This window comes from Canis lupus, chromosome 10 (assembly GCF_011100685.1).
Source record: "Canis lupus familiaris isolate Mischka breed German Shepherd chromosome 10, alternate assembly UU_Cfam_GSD_1.0, whole genome shotgun sequence".
In the NCBI taxonomy this organism is placed as follows: Eukaryota; Metazoa; Chordata; class Mammalia; order Carnivora; family Canidae; genus Canis; species Canis lupus.
In genome coordinates, this window is record NC_049231.1 from 10,630,058 (window position 1) to 10,649,876 (window position 19,819).

The 19,819-nt window shown below is 38.9% G+C and overlaps 1 long non-coding RNA gene across 1 annotated transcript in view; it reads left to right on the top strand.

Annotated features, from left to right (window-relative positions):
* LOC111097825 overlaps positions 1 to 19,819 on the top strand; it is a 52,843-nt gene that overhangs the window by 11,993 nt on the left and 21,031 nt on the right. The window contains exons 5-6 of the long non-coding RNA XR_005365375.1: positions 4,098 to 4,280; positions 5,482 to 5,656. This is a non-coding gene — a long non-coding RNA (uncharacterized LOC111097825). The remainder of the gene's footprint in view (positions 1 to 4,097; positions 4,281 to 5,481; positions 5,657 to 19,819) is intronic.

Genomic DNA, 19,819 nt, shown 5'->3' on the forward strand with positions numbered 1-19,819 from the left:
GAAGTATGTTCCCTCTAAAACCATTGTGTTGAGGGTTTTTATCATGAATGGATGTTGCACATTGTCAAATGCATTTTCTGCATCTACTGAGATGATCATAAGGTTTTTAACCTTTCTCAGATGATCATAAGGTTTTTAACCTTTCTCTTGTTGATGTATCACATCGATTGATTTGCGAATATTGAACCACTCTCTTGCATCCTAGGAATAAATCCCACTTGATCATGGCGAATGATTTTTTTTAATGTATTGTTGGATTCAGTTTGCTACTATTTTCTTGAGGGTATTTGCATTTATGTTAATCAGGGATTTGGCCTATAGTTCTCTTTTTTTTTTTTTTTTGTAGTGTCTTTATCTGGCTTTGGTATCAGGATAATGCTGTCCTTATGGAATGAATGTGGAAGTTTCTTCCCTTTTCTATTCTTTGGAATAGTTTGAAAAGAATAGGTATTAACTCTTTATAGTTTGGTAGAATTTACCCGTGAAAACATCTGGTCCTAGACTTTTATTTGTTGGAAGTTTTTTGATTACTATTTCAGTTTCATTGCTGGTAATTAGTCTGTTCAAATTTTCTATTTCTTCCTGATTCAGTTTTGGGAGGCTGTAGGTTTCTAGGAAATTATTCATTTCTTCTAGGTTATCCAATTTGTTGGCATATAATTTTTCAGAGTATTCTCTTTTAATCCTTTGTATTTCTGTGATGCCAGTTATTATTTCTCCTCTTTCATTTCTGATTTTGAGTTCTCTCTCTCTGTCTGTCTCTCATGAGTCTGGCTAATTGTTTATCAATTTTGTTGATCTTTTCAAAGAACCAGCTCCTGGTTTCATCTGTTCTATTTTTATTTTATTTTTTTTCCTATACCATTTATCTCTGCTCTAAAATTTTTTATTTCCTTCCTTCTGCTCATTTGGGGTTTTGTTTGTTCTTCTTTTCCTACCTTCTTTAGATGTAAGTTTAAGTTATTTGGGATTCTTTTTGCTTCCTGAGGTAGGCCTATATTGCTATAAGCTTCCCGCTTAGAACACCTTTTGCTGCATCCCTAAGATTTTAGGTCATTGTTCTTTCTTTTTCATTTCTCTTTATGTATTTTTAAATTTCCACTTTTATTTCTTGTTTGACCCTTTCATTGTTTAGTAGCATGTTATTTATTTAACCTCCATGTATTTATGTTTTCCCAGATTTTTTTTCTTGTGGTTGATTTCTAGTTTCAAACTATTGTGGTTGAAAAAGATACACGGGATGACTTCAATCTTTCTGATTTTGGTGAGAATTGTGTTGTGGACTAATATGTGATCTATTCTGGAGAATGTTCCATGTGCACCTGTGTATACTGCTGTGTTAAGATGGAATGTTCTGAATATATCTGTTAGAGCCATCTGGCCCAATGTGCCATTGAAAGCCACTGTTTCTTTTTTTAAGATTTTATTTATATACTTGAGAGAAAGAGAGAGAGAGGGAACACACACACACATAAGCAAGGGAAGGGGCAGAGGGAGAAGCGGACTCCCCACTGAGCAGGGAGCCCAATGGGGAGCTCAATCCCAGGACCCTGGGGTCATGACCTGAACTGAAGATACCCTGAAAGCCATTGTTTATTGATTTTCTGTTGGGATGATCTCTCCATTGATGTAAGTGGGGTATTAAAGTGCCCTTTTGCTATTGTATTAGTATCAATTACTTTATTTGTTATTAGCTGCTTTATGCATTGGGTGCCCCCATCATGAGTTTATACATATTCACAATTGTTATGTCTTTTTGTTGGATTGTTCCCTTTATGAATATATAATGTCCTTCTTAGTCTCATTACAGTTTTTGTTTTAAAGTCTATTTTGTCCAACATAAGTATTGCTACCCTGGCTTTCTTTTCACTTTTATTTGTATAATAAATGCTTTTTCATCCCTTCACTTTCAACATGCATGTGTCTTTAGGTCTGAAATGATTCTCTTGTAGCCAGCATATAGATGACTCTTACTTTTTTATCCATAGCAAGTCCACTTTTAAGAATTTATCCAGAAAATACCCTTCCAATAATACAAAAAATACATTTGCATGGGTTATTAATCACAGCATTGCAAATGTACATCTACACAGCTATAAGAGGAAAAAACTAAAGAGTATTTCTATGAACTAATATGGACTCTTTTCCAGGATACATCAAGTAAAAACAAGACAAAGTGCAAGGGAGTACCTATTTATATGCCATCTTTTATAAAAGAAAGAGAAATAAAATATACATGTTTCTACCCATTTCTGCCCCCACCCCAAAAAAGTATAACCTGAAACTAAAGATTACTTACTTAAAGAAGTAAGAGGCAGGGGCATGAGGTGGGAAGGATGATGGGACAGGAGAAGAAACAGCTCCCTGAGTATAATTGTTTGTACAGTTCTGACTCTTTGAAACCATGATGATATGTCATAGACCAAAAATACAAATAAGTGATTCAAATCAAGCAGGATGAGAGGAGAACCCAAAATTCATACAAATAATAACAAATGAGCCTAACTCAATTACAAACTATACCACTCTGAAGGGAGTGGGGAAGACAAGAGTAAACCTAAATAAGTTTGAAAACAGTATATTGACTATGTCTCTTAAGACTAAAGACAAAAGGAAATGTACACAACCATTGTATATGAGTTAGTAACTTCCTCCAACCTCCGAAAGAGGCATGAGTTAGTAATTCTGAAACTAGCTTGTGTATCTTATAGGACTGTGCAAATAAGTAAATAAACTTATATAAGAAGCAGATTCTTACTGTCGGAGAAAGGAGTTGCAAATAAGAAAAACCATAAGTAACTATTTTAATTTTTAGAGTTATCCTTGGAAAAATGACCCCAGGTTTGGAGCAGGGAAAGCATAAAATTAGCCTGGAACATCTTGTGGTGCAGGAAAAAGAAGTGCTCAAAAAAATAGCAGGGAATGTTGAAAGGACACAGAAATCAACTTGAAGAGGCTCCCAATGGTCAAATACAGGCCAATGTGGAGAATAAAATAAATGGTGATAGTAATGGATTAGAACATATAGAATAAAATAAATACCTATGACTCCATGCCAATATATATACATAATTGAGTTAACCAATAAATGAGAAAAAAAGGAAAACCTTCTCTTCTTTACAGAATTTTAATTAATAAGTGTCAAAAAATTATGGAAATAAAAAATTCAGTTGGCAATTAGTGGCTTAAGAGAAGATAAGGTACAGGTATTTAGATAGTTTTAAAGCATTTCTTTATAAGATACTAAGTAAAAAGGGAAAAACAGTTACTTTATAGTAGAGAAATCCATCAGACACTACCTTAACCAAGTGATCAAACCTAACATCACCAGGAATAAGCTACATCAACATCACAGACTCCAAATACAATGAATTAGGAAAACTATGATGTCATTTCTGTGGTATTCTTACTATGTATGTATAATATGAATTTAATCGTTATGAATTTAATCTTCATTTAGATCTGGGACCATAAAATGGGCATTTATGGAATAATTGGCAAAAGTGGAATACCGTCTGTAGATTAGTTAATACTATAATATCAATGTTCATTTCCTGATTTTGAAAATTATACTGTATTTAAATTATCAATATTTATGGAGATTGAATAAAAGGCATATAGAAATTTTATACTATATTTTGTACCATTGTTGCAAGTTTTTATTAACCTGAAACTATTTGAAAATAAAAATTTTAAAAATATATGCTGAAAAGAAAAAAAAAGCATTTTAAAATCCTGCCATCTCTGATTACATACAATTTTGTTTTTATTTATTTATTTTTTTTTACAATTTTGTTTTTAAAGGGAAAATTTGACACCCTCTCATTTTTATTTCCTTCTCAAAATAAAAATTTTAATAACATTTTGCTTTATGAAAAGCTAAAAAATATACATGGAAAGATTTTTTATATGTAAATTCTCCCCCAGATTAATATGTTCCCTTTGACTCATTAGTTTATAATTTTCCAACTATTCCTCACATTTTCAGAGGATATGATCCAAGGAATGATGTAATTTTTGTATGAATAAACTCCTAGTGATTGTACCTCCATGGTCATTTTGTCTTACAGTCGAATTTTACGTATATATTGTTCTAGCCAACAGATCTCAGGGAGTTCCTTTTCTACCCAAACTATCAGATGTAATTTAGCAGTAAAGAAAGAGTTGGCTCACGTGTAACAAGTACTCATGTGCGATTATGGAGTTTTCTTCTCTATTTCAAAAAGAAAGGTGGAGAAATGGAGAACAGGATAAAGGCCTGGAATCCCTGCTCCAGAAAGGTGAGAGCAATTTTGCCAACTACAAGACTCTTCACTACTCTGTGCTTACTTCACATTTTTAGCCTTAAGTTATGTTGAAGCCTTCTAGTTTCTTAAAATATATTTATTTACAACCTGCAGCTAATTAGGATGAATACTTTTTCAATTTCATTTTAATGAAATGTTTTGTTTTGGAGAACTCAAACGAAAACACAGCAAGTCTCCCAATTTCTACCACCAGAGGGCATAAGACATTAAGAAATAGGGCGAACAAAGCCCACTTGCTTGTGAGGTTCTCTGATTCTTATGGTTTGAAATCTGCAGTCAGCCACTTCCAGAAATGAACTCATTGGGAAGACAAATGAGGCATGTGCAGAGGAGGACAGGAAGAGCTTCGGAGGGAAAAACTCACTTTTTTGCAAGAATGTAATCCTCAACCTTGTTCTCAAAAGTGCTCACCTACATTCATTTGTTAATTATGTTATTGATTTAGGTTAAACACTCCATTCAACACTGAGAAAGGTTGGCAGTAATAAATTTCCTCTCCTGGTGATGTTTAAAAAAAATATTGGCTGGCTGATGCAATCGAATCTAGAAAATGAAGGATGAGCTTGTCCAGAATCAATGAGGCCAAGGTCTCTGAGTTCAATTTGTGTATGGATCAGTGAACATCTCTGTAAATCAGGTCCACCTCCTCACTGTGACCAGCAGGTGCACATCGTGGGTCGCAGAGGGGATGCAGAGAGAGAGCGTACGTACAAGAACCAGGCCAGCCCCACACTGGAGAACTGAATCAAAATGAGCGCTCATCCTGCTGATGTTGGGTTGATGAGGTCTCCTTACACGTGTATGGTATTTTGAACTTGAAGTTAGAAATTACTTGGAGTAAAATAATTTAAATTTCCCTGTCCCTCCACCATCATGGCTGTATCTCCCCGCTTCTTTATTTCTATTTCCTTTCCCACCTAAGCCCCAACTCCCCCATTTTTTTCTTTGATTGGTATAAACACGGGAAAGGTGATGAATTACTGTTTTTAATGGTTTTAAAACTTACTTCAATTCTGCCAATAGTTGTGCTGAAACAGTTTGAATGGGCAGGTGATTGATCTTAGGCTTGGACTTGAATCCAACTGGTCTCTTCATGAGATGGCGCCTCACCCACTCATTATTCTGGGGTCATTTCCTCCACCTTGCATAAAAATCCCTTGTGCTCATTTCACAGACAAGCATTTCTGAGGAAAACTGTACATGTTAGTTGGAATCAGTCGGATATTTCTATAATCAAAAACAGTCCATGTTGGTTTGAGGACGGTCATGACTAGTACTGCATCTGTACAACTGGAAATACCAGTGCACCACATTTTTCTCCCATGATGCTTCCAAATCTCTCTAAACAGGTAAAAGCAAACTAAAGAGCTAATTTTGACAGTTTAGCCAAAAACTGTGTTAAGTATTTGCGATATAAAGGCTAAGGGTCTGGAAGGATGGTTGGGCATAATATGGAATGCTTTATATTATTCTATCATGTTTGAGATAATTGCAATGTTTCCTTTTTATGTTCTCAGAATGGTCCCAGATATAATTACATAAATGTTCTGCACTGCCTAAAATTTACTGAAGTCTGTTTTTTGCTAATGTAGCTCATTATTCATTTCTACTTTACCATCTTTAGCCTTTTAATCGGTCTTTTATTATAAGATTTAGTGTTCCTCTTTAGATGTGAGTGTTACTGAGCCCTAGCTCTAATTAATATATGAAAACTATCTTTTGAATCTGCCAATTCTGACTGTTCTGGTTTGATACCTTTGGGAACCAAATTCTTTTTTAATGAAGTTGAATGGGTTTCAGAAGCAAACTTGCCTTCATCACAATTTAGCCCACCCAGGACCTGCTCAGTGTGAAGCCCGTGGAAGTTGATCCTATTCTTTTGCTTTGAGCATCTGACCAACCTCTGTGAGTCCATATTGGAAAGGACACAGAGAAAGAGTCGATACCATGAGCTCAACAGAGTTCACTTTCCCTTCCCCAGCCCCTCCTTCGTGGGCCCATGGGCCCCTCGGGGATTCCAAATCACATTCTTCCCTTCCTGGACTCAGGTCAGATGGAGTTCTTCCTTTATCAAACTTGAATGCCTCCTTTGCTTCAATGCTCATAGAATTATACTGATTCAGAGAATACCCAAGGCTAAGTTAGTTTATATATAGTGACTCTTTATAGGGCAGCCAGATTTTGCTGACATCTGAGAATGGGATGTTAGAATATACTGGAGAGAACCTTGTCCTAAGGATCCAGGTTGAGACTGAGGTTATACTCCGCACACCTGGGTAGGCTTCAATATGTTCCTCAGGTAGCAGGGATGGAAACTCCAAACACTACCTAGATATATGAAGAATATGTGGCTTATTTATTATATATCATAGATTTACTCTTCCTCATAAACACCCACCTCACTGGGTACCAGGGGATGGAAAACACTCTTTCAAACTTACTAAAATTAGGTATTATTGTCACTTCTCTTTTAAATGGATTTTTCTATGATGCATTTTCTTTTGGATACATGTCGAATCTTTCCACCTTTCTCTCTCTTCCTTTGCTCTTTCCAACGATGGGGAGGATGGGGCTGATATACTCACATGGCAGCAAGGTCAAGGCATGACAGGGCTCTCCTGATTCCCAGTGAATGGTCTGGTCCCCTCCCAGCTGATGCGTCACAGGGTCCACACTGGTGTTTGGAACACTTTGCTGGCACATACTCTGGCCCTATTTGCCTCTGGTGTGTCTTCTCACACTGCAGCAGATCGTGCATTCTCAGGCCTCTCTCTGCCAATTCTCTGGTCTTCTAAGCACCAACACATCTACTCATTGAGGCCTAAGGGACCTTCCAGAATCCCCAGCAGTCAGTTATGTCTCATCCATCTAGTCATTTGCCAATGCCACACTCAATCACTTCACATGTCTGCAAGGCTCTTTCCTCCAGAGTTTCAAGCAGTGATGGGGGAGAAATTGGATTCTTCTTTGAACTTTCTAAGCAGGTTGCATATACTGAAAAAACTACATCCCTGATTCTCCTTCCTTTCTTCCTCAGCACTCCACAGCATGGAAGGGAAAACATCCCATTACCTGTAAGAAACTTCTTTTTATGATTTCTTTGCATGCCCTCTCTTTTTATGTCCTTTCTGAGATGGTATTTGTCTCTTTTTCTAAAGTCATAGCAGTAGACAGGCTGCAGAGAGACAAGCTAATTCATTCCTAAAGAAAAATGCAGCTGGAAAGATCCCAAAAACATTCTCTGACACACCGAACTTGTGTATAAATTTCAGTTTCCTCAGCCAAAAAATGGAGAAAATAATATCTGGACCCAACTCCCAGGATGAGGAGCTCTCTTGAAATCTTTCTGGATAAAATCTCTAGAAAGTGGAATTGTATAGATGTCTATTTAATAGAAGGTTTGCCCTCTCAGAAAGTCTATGCTAGCATATAATCCTGCTAGATTAGCCATAAAATAGCATGTGATGCACACACATGTGCACATGGAATCATTCTCCACTCGTATCCCCCTCTTTGGAAATGTCCTTCAATCTGTGTTAGGCTTAAACAGCAAGAGGCTGTTAAAACTTCAATATAGTTACAAGTCTAATGTGTTGCCTTTTCTTAAATGATTCAAAAACCTTAAAAACACAATTTACAAACACAAACACAAAAGCCTTTAAGAGACAATTACTTATTCATTCAATAAATATTTTCTGAGCATCTACTATGTGACAAGCATTGTGTCGGGTTCTTGGATGCATCAGTGGTCAAAAAAGACCCCAAAACTCACAACAAAACATAGGAGGCAGGGGGAAACTTTTGGAGATGATATAGGAGTTTATGGCATCAATTGTGGCCATGGTTTCATTGGTGTGTACTTATCTCCAAATACATCAAGTTGTATATACTAAACTCCTATGGTTTTTTGTATGTCAAACATCTATCAATATAGAGGTTTAAAAAGAGGACTATGACCTTTGCCCTCATATTTGACAAGAACAGAAAAAGGTGAGAAAAAGGGAGGCAGAAGATAAGCAATATACTTAAAGTATACATATATATAAATAAATAATATTGTACGTTAGGAGCAGACAAGTAGATTAATATAAAAAGAACACAAATTATTACAATGATTAAAGTAGCTATTGTTGTACCCTCATTTAGCATATTAAAAACTGACTCACTTATTCATATCTCTCAATTAGTTTATATCTTCCAGTGTTAAAGAAACCTTTAACCAACAGGGGAAGAAATATTGCCTCTGACCAGCAAACGTTGCAGTTTGCATGTTATGATCCTTAGTCAGGACCTGAGCCCTGAGTGACATTTCCAGAGTGATTCAGACTTAATCCAGTGGCCATGTTTGCCCTCCCCCCTTGCCTGCCTCCTTCCTCTTTCTAGAGTCACAGGGCACTTATCATGTCAGTGGGTCTTTTCAAGATCAGTTTTCATTTCTGGCAACCTGTCATGTTTTCCTGAAATGATACGTTCTTAACTTATGACTGGCAAGACATGCTGTTGTCCTTTCAGTATTATAAACAATTTTGGCAGGATTTGTTAGCACTATGATCAACTTATGATGCCTCATCAGCACCTCTTGATAATTAGACCAATCATCCGAGAGGTTTTGTTTCTGAGAAGATGAGAGATTGAGCTTACTCTGGGTAATGTGGTGAATCTATCTTCTTTCAACCCTCAATGTATTTCAACCCCACATGTATTCCGACACGGCTGGTCACAATCTTTCTTAGTCTTGGTATGCTTCTTACTTTTTCAGAACTCCTGGAATTACTCATAATTCTCTTCACCTTACCTACATACAGGAAAAGTATGTATCTATGTTTAATAAAGGGCCATATATCCAATAAAAGAAACAGAACACTCACATATGTCAACACCACCTTTCTCTTAAAATTAATACAAATTAAGCATACCTATTATGTTTAACCTTCTTCGCATCACAAAGTTCTGTTTTGAATTTCACCTTTTCCTATTTGGTTATCATCACAGATTTGTCAAATCAAGAACTCAATTTGTTTATGAATAATTATTTTTTTATGCTGAAGTGGTTTTGAGTTGGATAGTGGAAATCCCTCAAAGCTGACTATTGTCAGCATTACTCCAGGTATTTTTAAAGCAGCTCTGCATTCAGACAAGAGGAAAAAGGTCCCCCTAATCTTTAATTTGCTCAGGTTCATTTTAGTGGAGAGTTAGAAAAGAATGAAGTTCCAGACACTAGAGAGCACATTTGACATTTTATTTCTCAACCTCTTTAGTGAGAGAACATACTAAGAATCCACGTGTTTATTTTTAGTTTAGCTTTGATTTCCTAGATCCATTTTATTTTCTCCTAAATATTGTTCTTCTCTATGACATAATTAAATCCAGATTGAGACAGGACCCTTCAAAAGGGGTTCATATCAGTATTATCCCCCATTTTTACCCTCCAGCTGAACCTAGAACTCAAATCCTTTTTCTGCAGCTTTTACTCTTATCTTTCAGCTTGGAAATTGGGAAAAGCTTTACAGAAGAAATAACATCTGAGCCAGGTCTTGAAGAATCAGAGAATCTACCAGTTGACAGGTGGTAGAGGATGGAGTGGGAATGAGATATAAAAAGTACCCCAGATAAAACTGAGCATTTATGCAGGTACATCATGTGTGGAGATCCAGAGGCACAAAAAGGACTTGGGAGTGGAATGATGGGAGGAGACGGCAGTGAGAAGAGTTGATGGCAATGTGGTATGTTTGGTTAGTAAGAAAGATCTTAGTTTGCCACACTATGTAGTTTCATTTTTATCCAGTGGGTGATCCTAGTACAAAAGTAACTAGGTAGTTTTAAGAAATGCCCTGGAAAACTAGTCAAAATAAATTAATAATAAACTCAAAAAACTTATTTATGTATACCATCAACCTTCCTTCAGTGTGAATAGAGTTCTTCTAGAAGGGGATTAAAGAAGGAAAATTTTATGTAAAGAACTTTTAACAAACTTCTGATGTTTTTATAAACTGAAGTTGATAAGTCAGTTCTAATGAACATATCATCTCATTGTATGATAGTGCTTATCCATCTCCTTCACCCACAGAAGAAGGGATCAGACATTGCACCACTGTGGTAAAGAGAATCCTAAAATGGCCCCATGATCAATGCCCCTGGTTTACGTGCATGATTCGGTTACATATTTGATTAGGTTACCTTACATATCAAGAATTGAAGGATTTTGCAGGTATAATTAAGATCCCAAATTAGTTGACAAATTCATCAAAAAGGAGGTTATCCTGACTGAACCTGACTTAATCAGTTGGAAGCCCTTTAAAAACATTTTAGACTTTAAGGAGGTCACAAAGACATTCTTTTCTTGGCTTTGAAGAAGCAAGCTGCTGTAATAAGTTCTACAGCTACACGGAAATAAATTCCACCAATAATTATGTGAGCTGGGAAAAGGAATTTGAAACTCAGATGAGATCTGTGATATCCTAAACAAAGACTCACCTAAGCTAAGTCTGGAAGCCTGACCCATGGAAACTGTGAGATATAAGTATATAGTGTTTTAAGTTAAAATTTCTGGAAATTTTTTATAAAGCAATAGAAAATTAATATGCCTTTAGAATGGTAAGGGAAATCACACAGAATCAATACTTACCTATTAAAATAGGCAGCGTGGTTATGATTAAAGGCTACATGGGTTCATATTCCAACACTACCACGTACTTGCCATGTAATTTGTGTATCTCCATGCTTCCATACCTTGATGTCCTCATTATGAAAGAAGGATAAAAATAAGGCTTAACCTCATACAACCATTTTGAGGATTAAAGGATTTAATTTATGCAAAGTCCCTACAAGGGCACCTGGCACACAGTAAGCACACTATAAAACGTTAGCTATCTTTACATGATGCTTCTCTACTAATTATCAATGGATCAAGATACATCAAAGGCTTTCTTCAAATACCCCTCTTAATAAATAAGAGTATCACCCTATTAAAAACATTCAAGGCATCCTGATGAAAAGATCAAACTTATCACTGTGTTGAGTTTCCATAGTCAATTTCAGTCAGAAAAAAAGTTAAATAAAGGATAACAGAAGAAAACGTGATCTCAATTTCAAACTACAAAAATAGGTGTGTGTGGGGGCTTACTATATCTGGAACTCTTTATGCTCTCCTAAGATTTGGAAATCAGTCACAGTTCCAAAGTAATCACTAAAACACATGAACAGCTGCTAAATTCTTGTGTTATAATTGCTATATGTTATTTCCAAGGAATTATACAATGCAAATATTCCACATCTATACAATATAATTGAACAAAATACTTTGGGGAAAGCTATTTAGCTACAGTAGGTAGAATAAAAGGTAGGTAGGTAGATGGAAGGGAGGGAGGGAGGGAGGGAGGGAGGGAGGGAGGAAATAGATTACTTGGAATCATGATCATGAGAAGATATATCTTGAATTCCCTGGGTTGAATTGATTTAATTTTAAAGAAAACATCAAAAATGTCAGCAGATTAACGCAATAGAAACTAATTTCTTGCTCACAGATGGTTTAAAGTGAGGTCGACAGGGAAATTCCTTTCCATGCAATCACTCACTAACCAAGACTCTCTCCATCTTGTAGGCGACTCTGTATCCTATGGTTTCATTGCTATTTGCTTCCACCTGACAGAGTAGAAATAACATAGAAGAGCACATGTGGGAAGTTGTAATGGACCAGACTGAAAAGTAGAATGAATTTTCCCTTTGCTCTCATTTTATTAAGGACCACTCAGTCACATGGCCATATGTAACTGCAAAGGAGAAAGGGAAACACAGTGGGGCTCTTGTGCCAGTTGGACAAAATGGATTTCAGTGAACAGGAAGCAGTCTCTGCCATAAACAACATGCGGTCCGGATGTGCAACTGGCACATGGTTGAAAATTTACAGGCGAAAACATAACTTTTGAGTCAAGATAATCTAGTTTCCAGGGGCCTGGGTGGGTTAGTCCTTTAAGCATCAGACTCTTGATTTCAGTTCAGGTCATGATCTCAGGGTCCTGAGATTGAGCCCCTTGTCAGGCTCCATGCTCAGCAGGGGGCCTGCTTAAGATTCCCTCTCTCCCTCTGCCCCCATCCCCCCACCCTCACATGCATTTTTTAAAAATATTTTATTTATTTAAGAGAGAGCATGCATGCATAAGGAGAGAGGAGGGGGAGAGAGAGAAGGAGAAGGAGACTCCCCACTGAGCAGGGAGTCCTACCTGGGCTCAATCCCAAGACCCTGAGATCATGACCTGAGCCAAAGGCAGGCACTTAACTGACTGAGCCAGGCACCACTCCACTCTCTCTCTTAAAAAAAAAAAAAAAAAGAAAAGAAAAAATCTAGTTTCTAAACTTAGCCACTTGACAGTTGTCTGATCTTAGCAAAATATTTCCCTTCTCTGTGCCTTAATCTTATCAGTTCTTCAGCTTTTAAATGAGGATTTGAAAATCCTACAGTTTAAGATTCTTATGAGATTGAAATGAGATAAAATGCCTAAACTCATTTGAATAATGATTGACATTTATTCAATAGGTACAAATATTTCATTCTAACTGTACTGTTGGTTTGGGAAGACAAAGAAGCAAGAGGCTCTACTATTTGAGCTAAGAAATCAAATGCACTACATCAGAATATATTATTCCAGCTGAATTACTGGACTGAGAAAGTTTTAAAAGGGAGAATCTTCACAGAATAGAAATTCATTTCTTGCTCTTATAAAAGTTCCTGTGCAGATGTTCACGTTAGGAACCACCTCCCATGCAGTCATTCAGAGATCCGATCTTCGTCCATCTGGAGGCTTCCCCAGTCCCAAGGGCTTTATCATAATTTTTCCAATGTATAGAGATGCAATGCAGAAGCAATATGGGATGTAGTTTGAGCTAAGAATTAGGGGTTTCAGTATTAGAATATTTGAAGCTCACAGAGAGAAAACTCTTCTAATTTAAAAATAAAATGAGGAAAAAAAATAAAAATAAAATGAGGGACGCCTGGGTGGCTCAGTAGTTAAGCGTCTGCCTTTGACTCAGGTCATGATCCCAGGATCCTGGGATCGAGTCCCTCATTGGGCTCCCTGCAGGGAGCCTGCTTCTTCCTCTGCCTGTGTCTCTGCCTCTCCCTCTGTGTCTCTCGTGAATAAATAAATAAAATCTTAAAAAAAATAAAAATAAAATGAAAGCAATCTTAAAATATTAAGGAACTGAAAAATGTTGGTAGTGTAACTCTAGGGCTGAGATTCACAATAATCTGGTTATCACATATTATGATTCAGGTTGTTTGAGATATTTTTAGATTTAACTTTTGCCACATTTAAACCTAAGGAATGCCATGAACACCAGTCTGGAACTGGACCTGGGCTATGCACTGCTTATCATCTGAAGCAAGTGACCCTATCACTGATAAGCTGAATTCTGTATAATTGAAAGGATTAATTTATAGAGTGGTCCTGAAGTCTGGATTATGGGGAGGATGCTGCCTCAACACAGAGAGGAGGGAACAACCCTTGTACAGCATTTCTCAAGGTTGAGTTATGCACAGACATTGTTTACAGAAAACTAATTTTCACTAGGCCCCAAGAATATAACCAGAAACCAAGTCTTCTAGTCTTCAGATTCCAGTTTGGGGAATACATCCTTAATCAAAACAACTAAGAGCAAAATATAGCCCTGCATGCTTCATCTTCTTGGTTTCTCCATCATATTCCAACTTCCCTGACTTCAAATCCCACTCCCTGTCCCCCTTTTGCACAATCACACACTTTTTTTGTGCTGTCCTCTCTAAGAAGCATCTTAGAACACATCCGCCTTGTCTGCCTGCCTGGTTCTACCCCTTAGGCCTTGTTCTAGTTTGATGAACTTCCTGCTGACCTGAAAACCCTATCCAAACCTGCGCTCTCCATCCCATGTGCTTCATTCACAATATGGTAGGCAATGTTCTCACTTCAGTAGGTTTCTCTGCTTCTGAGTGCTGACCTTGGCTGGACCACATATACATTAGGGAAGAGGGAGGAAGGACACCTGGGGTACCGTCCATGCACCAAGCCTCACAGCATCATTTCTTACCCTGGTGCCCTCAGGAAATTCCTGGAGCGTTTCAGCTTCTGCTCCCACCTCTGCAATGTAGGGATGGTAACACTTTCCCAGCCTCAGACAACAGCCACCTTTGATTTGGGTTCTTACCATGCGCCTGGTTCTCTGTCAAGTGTTAAATGTGTTATCTCATTTAATCCTTATACCATCCCTGGGAGGTATGTTCCTAATATCATGCCCACATTTTTAGACAAAGAAATTGAGACAAAGGAAAGTAAAGCAGCTCAATCAATTTCGGAATAGCCCTTGGAGCCTTCGGGTTTCCAGATGACATCAACCCAGTTCCTTTACTTGCTTCCTGAAGTACAGTAACAACAGAAACTGTTATGACTAGAGGCACATTTACAATAAATACCATAGTCACACTGTGTGCTCACTTGAGCAGCACTTCTGTGGTGGTGCTTTGCCACATCAGCCCACTTTACCAAAAGTCAAGCAACACAAACTTAAATTTGACCTAGTTTAATCAAAATGTGGGTTGTGGTTCGATTATTTGACAATTGGTTACTAAGAATTTAAAGTGTCTAACCACCACTATAAATGCAGTCTTTCTCTTGCGGTCTCTCTCAGAAACTAAGGTTGCCATTTCTCACTGCCACATATACCCTGTAATTCCTCCCCGGTAACTGAGACACTAAATGCAGAGGGAGCTGCCTCCCCACGGACCCCATATGTCAAGGTATGGATTTAAAGAGGCATCATGGGACAGATATTGAGATGACATTCCACTGACAAGTCCCAAATATTAGCCCTTTACATTTAGTGTCCTTAGTATAGTGGCCGTAGCTTTGGAGCCTTTAGTTTCCTCAATAATAATCTCTATTGTTTACTTCCCACTGAAGAAGTAGACAGACTGAAGTGGAGAGGAAGGCGAACTCAACTAGGAGTGCTGGTGTCAAAGGGACAGGCCGACCACAGCAAGCTGACACCCGGTGGCTGTGGTTCCTTCCACCACAGCCCACTATCAGAGGCTGAAGTGAGACGATCGGACTTGGCCCAACCTTGTGGTAGCCAAGATTCACCCCGGCCTTGCTGGCCACACCCCTTGCTCAGTCTACAAGGCAAGAGGTGTTCTGAACCACAGACACGGATTACACACCAGATTCCAACGCAAGGGTGAGCCGTTGCTTTCCTGTTTCCTGTTTGGGTCACAGGCCTCCTTCAGCTATTCTGGAATGTTAGAACACGTAATCTGTTTTGAGTTTGGAAAGGTCCGATGCTCCTTTATGTGGGGGTGTTCACTTATCAGAAAAGAAAAAAAAAAGCTAGCCTCCTGCTTTCAGCAGTGAAGTGTGGAAATGTAGCACATCCTACTCTGACATTTCTTTTCTTCCTCCTGAGCCCCAGTCGCTAGATTGTGGTTTCCAGGCTGTTTTGCTTTTTATTTCTTTCTAATTGGTTTTACTCTTCATGCCAAGTGTCTTAAGTCACATTAACTAAAGATGTAATGTTTTTGAAGTAACAAGGAAAGCTGGTAGCAGCCTCCTGCCAGGATGGACAGATGGATTTATAAGGGCCTGGGTGAGGCCCTCTTGCTGATACTCCTGGAATGGTGGGTTTTGACAGCGCTGTCCCATACCTCCATGGCTTTCATCCCCTAATCACAGAGGGTTAAATCCACTGCTACCTATTTACCTCTCAGAGAAAGCTTGACACCTCCTCAGATTTCCCAGACTTCTCTTTTCTGACCCTAGCTACAGTGACTATCCTGGGAGCAGCTGGCATACGAGGCTTTGAGCTTCAACTCTGGCCATGTCTCCTGGCAATTACCTCTACCTGGGACCCAAAGCAGTTTGCATGACCACTAAAGGGGTAAGAGAAATTGGTATTTTTGGAAATGTTAGATGTCGAATGTCAATGTTTGTTTAAACAAACACACACACACACACACACACACACACACTTTTCTGTGTCTGTTTCAGTCTTCTCAATCAAATAACTTTGCTTGACTCATTTAGCATATATCACCTATTTGCTTTGGATGCATCATCACCATAAGAGAATAAAAAGAATGCAGAGTGACAATGGCCAAGGCACTTGACACATCTTAAGTCTTCCCATATTACAAAGGAGGGAACTGAGGCCAGGAAAGGCAAAGAGCTTTACCCAGAGTCACACAGGACTGTCTGGCTCCAGACTCCACACCATAACACATGCTAGATTGCCCCCCAGAATCTCCCAAAGTTAACATACTCTCAATTCTAGGGCTGGACATCAAGTCTTGAATCCTTGCCTTTTGTTCAACTCTAGTGAACTATATGGAATGACCCAGAAGGAAACATACTTTGCCTCTAGCTCTCCCTGAAAGTCCTGATCCAAAAACCTAACAAGCCACAAGCCCTCTACTTCCTCCTTTTAGTGCCATATTCTCAAGCTCTGGTGTTGGGGTGTCCTGCTCTTAGCCCTGGCACCAGCCAGCACCAGCCCTAGATCTGGCCCAAACCAGTTCCCCAAAGGATCTCTTCACCCCTCAGGAGACTTCCCCCTTCTATTATGTATTATTTAACTCCCATCCTCTAAACAGCTGCAACTACACCATCCCCTTTCTAGCCTGGGGATAGAAATGAGGCAGAGCAAGAGAAGGCATGAGTCTGGTCTTCTTAGCCTGCCGTCAGTGATGGTTTCCACCACATAGAGGATTTTCATTCCAATGTCTCCACTGTAAGTCTTCAACGGTTCTTCCTTCACCTACTCTGGAGAAGGTTGGAATTAGGGAGAATGAAAGACTAGTAATGACCCTCTGGGAACAGCTTGAGGTTTTAAACCACTTAGGAGTATCTACCTTCTTAAGAGAAAAATAAATACAAGAAAAACAATCTATAATAAGTGAGAGTGATTTTAAATTTCTGAGATAGAAGAGTTCCAAGTAGTTTGCAAAGGGTCTGATCACAGGAGTGGGCTGCTATGGTGTACAGATGGGAGCCAGCAGGAACCACAGGGCTGAGTGACTTATCCTCAATGCATAATGAAGCATCCAGGCCAATAGACAGAGCTGGGATAGAGGGTTATTCACAAGACAGACATCAAGGTGCTCTACAATCAGAGGGGTCCACCTTGAGTTCAGTACACGACAGCCATTGGACAGGTAGAGGAAAGGTGTATATGTAGATGTATCCATCTCGACAGAAAAGATTATTTGGGGTAGAAGAGGCTATGCTAAATGAAGGAAATGCTGCTTCCACTTCTCCCTAAAATAAAGGAAAGGGAAGGAATGAGAAGAACATGTGCAACTAGCTTCCTCCAGAAAGTATTTCAAGGTGAGTCATGTCAAAGCCATGGACCTAACCTAGGCCCATGGTTTGAGGAGGTAGAAAGTCTAGATTCCCTAAGTTGGTATAACTTCTACAAACCCCATCAAACTCAAGCATGATATGTTTAACTACATCACTAACAATACCTATTCTTATCACTTCATGTGCACAATACAATTCCAGCATGTGGGTGATTTAATTAGGGAAAGACAATTACTGGCATGCAGTACAGGGTATAAAAGACTTTGCCACCAAGTACAGAAGGAAAACAGCACACATGAATAAAAACGATGGAAGTTCTGCTTTTTTTGAGCTCATCTGGGTTAGAGCTCCCTCAGGTATAAGGAAGAAACACGCAGTGGCAAAAGAGAGAGGTGAAGTGGCATGGGACAGAAGAGTGCAAACAAAATGGAAAGGTGCTATCAAAGGAGAAAACAACTGTAGAACTGGAACAAACAGGTGCTGCTCCTGACAGCTCAGCCTCACCACAGCATAGACATGGTAAGCATTTGCCTGGGATTTACTGGAAAGCCCATGGACAGCAGAACATAAAATGGTTGTCCTGTTTTACTGGACTAGTTGGTAGCAGATATTTTTAACACCTAGACAAATATTTCTGTGCAATTTAGTTCTGAGCACCAGGGTTCAAAGTCTGGACTTTTAGGGAGACAACGTCCTTCAAATGTGTTGGCGAAGGTGGCAGCTGCCAAGTAAAGCACCACAGAGTTAGGGCTGTCCAGCCTTCCTTGGGCAGTAGTTACAGAAAGTAAGTCATGTTCTTGACCTCAGGAATCCCCAAAGTCTTTAACAGTTGAACGTGCAATAGGACACTCCAAGAGGGAGGTTATAGTAGGCAACATGGCCTCCAAAAGGGAAGTTACAGTATGTGACATGTCCTCCAAGACAGAGGTCACAGTAGGCGACACGTCCTCCAAGATGGAGGTCACCGTAGGCGACGCGTCCTCCAAGAAGGAGGTCACAGTGGGCGACATGTCACAAGTCTATTTAACCACTGAACTCCTTTATTTTTCATGCCAATCTATTAGTATCTGTGATAGGGTTTGTTGACTCCAATTTGAAAAACAATAAGCAAGTTGATTGATTTGATGTATGGACTTGGCTGGCCACACAGTGCCCAAGTATTTAGTCAAAAACATAATTCTGGATGTTTTTGTGAGGATGTGTGGAAGAGATTTACATTTAAATCAGTAGACTTCTAGTAAAACAGATTGCCCTCCATAATGTAGGTGGGCCTCATCCAATCAGTTGATAGAACAAAAGGCAAGAACAAACTGCCGGGAGAATGCCTTTTAGATTCCGTCTTCAGTACTGGTTCTTCCTGGCTTGCCAGCAGGCTCCTTTGCACCCGAGCTGCAACCTTTCCCCCCGAGTCTTCAGTTTGTCAACTTTCCCCCTCAGATTTTCAACTCCCAAAGCCTCCACAATCACATGATCCAATTTCTTAAAATGAATCTGTATCTAATTTCTGTATCTATATATCCTATTGGCTCTGTTTTTCTGGAGAACACTGACTCACACACTAAATTACAGTAAATTTGGAAAATAGACTGGAGTCTATTTCCAGGTAGTAGATTAATTGCCATTCATGCTTAAAAAAAAAAAAGAGAGAGAGAGAGAGAGAGAGAGAGGAACGAACATATTTCTGATGCACCATACAGATTTTTGAGATAAAGGGTGGCTAAAAACCCAGGCACTGAGGCCAAATACAAAACATGTCAGAACAAACAAAATGAATCTTAAAAACAAAAGCACCAATAAAAGAACAAAGAGATAAAAACATCAAATGAAAAAAAAAAAATCCTGGTCTCTTACTGAGGTCTTATCTAAGGTAAGCCAGACAGACCTAAAGCTTTTAGCTGACTTGCAGGCAGAGGCACCAACTCAGTCTGGCTTATGTGTTCATGCTCTAAAAGCAAAGCCACAGAAGAAGAGATGTGGGGTCACAAGCTTCTGCATGATAAAGGCACAGCCAGAGAAAAACTGAAGAAAAGCCGAGGCATAGAACTGATGTAAGATTTGGGTGGAAAAGGCACAAGACAAGGTCCCAGGGTCCTTACTGACCTTACCCAGCACGAGGCAAAGAGCCAGGAGCAAGTCATTCCACGCTTTTGAGCAAAGGCTTTACCTTATTCTTGCCCATGTGACTTTGAAGCC